Source organism: Colossoma macropomum, unplaced genomic scaffold, assembly GCF_904425465.1.
Source record: "Colossoma macropomum unplaced genomic scaffold, Colossoma_macropomum, whole genome shotgun sequence".
Classification (NCBI taxonomy): Eukaryota; Metazoa; Chordata; class Actinopteri; order Characiformes; family Serrasalmidae; genus Colossoma; species Colossoma macropomum.
The window spans coordinates 8,580,240-8,581,975 of NW_023494808.1; positions in this window are offsets into that span (position 1 = coordinate 8,580,240).

Here is a 1,736-nt window from a genome sequence, read left to right on the forward strand (position 1 = left end):
TCTGAGTGAGATCAGCACAGCAGCCTGTATGACCATAACACATACACATACAACAAAACACTGTGTGTTTAAATAAATGTCATATATTTTGTTTGAAGCATCAACATGTATAAATCTGACAAACCACTTTCAAACTACAAATAGCTGACTCATTGTTTATATTCAGTCGTAACTTCAATACAGTTCTGAACTAATGCACTGGTGGATATCTGTAATGAATATTCATATTATTCCCCTCATCACAAGTCATATTCCTGCATAGACTACGTTTTGTCTAAAAACTCCACTACACATGGAATAATTCATTCAGATATTAATAGTATTTTCATATCTGATCATGAACCAATCAGCATCACCTTTCAAGCAGATTATCAACTCCTCCACCCAGATGGTGCTTTAATGCTGCTTTACTCAGTGATAAAGAATGCCTAGATTAGTTTAACCAGGAAAGGGCAGCCTTTATTGAAACTACTGAACATCCTGACATTACAGCATTCACACTTTGGGAAACAGCAAAAATTGTGATAAGAGGAAAAATCGTTTCATATTGTTCTAAAAAAGAAAGAAGGAAGACTTTGCAAAAGAACTTAAGCTGCAGGATGAGGTGTAGAGATTGGACCTTCTGGCCTCTCAGATGCTTACTGATCCAATTTTTAAAGAACTAATGAAAACCAAAAGAGAACTTAATAATATACAGCACGAGAAGACCAAACAGGCCATGCTCAGACTTAGACAACAGCAATTAGAATTTGGAAATAAAACTGAAAAATTTTTAGCAGATGAATTAAAACAGGAAACTGAGGTATCAATAATCACAGCAATCTCAGATCCTACTGGTAAGATCACTCAGGACCCCTTAGCTATTAATGATGTATTTAGGTCTTTTTACTCCAATCTCTACACTTCAGAAAAGAAAGCCTCACCAGAAGAAACTGAAAAATTCCTGCACAGCGTCTCCATCTACATCCATAATCAGAGTCAATAGTCAGACCTCTGTCCTCTGAAGAAATCAACAAAGTTCTCTTTCTAATGCCTAATCATAAATCACCAGGCCCGGATGGCCACCTAGCAGAATTATTCATACAATTCTGCCCTCTTATTTCTCCACTTGTTAAAAAAAAAATCTCAGAAATTTTTGAAAATGCATCTTTACTTTATCATACGCATACTGCTTTTACCACACTTAACTTAAAACCAAATAAAGAATCTACAGATTGCTCCAGCTGGAGTCAGTAAAATCCACACAGACTTCAGACAATACAACTACATTATTTAACCTAATTCACAACAGTGAAAACTCTCCAAATACATCACCATGTCTACTAGCATCTCTGGATACTGAAAAGGTGTTTGATAGGGTAGAGTGGTCCTTTCTCCTCGCCTCTCTGAAACACTTTGGATTCGGCCCATATTTGATCAACTGGATAAAAACATTACAAAACTCATCTTCTGCCTCTGTCTCAAAAAAATAGACATATGTAAAGACCAAAGAGGAAATTGACAAGGATGTCCTCTGTCACCCTTTATGTTTTGTCTTTTTATTCAACTCTTGGCTGTTTCCATCAGACAGTGCGATAAAGTCTCAGGTATACGGTCAAAGTCATACCACCATAAAATCAGTCTATATGCTGATGATGTTTTACTGTACATCCCTAAAAAGACGTAGCAGGGTGTCTGGCTATTCCATTAATTGGCCCAAATCTGAGTTTCTGCCTCTTAGTAAATTCAACTGGGAT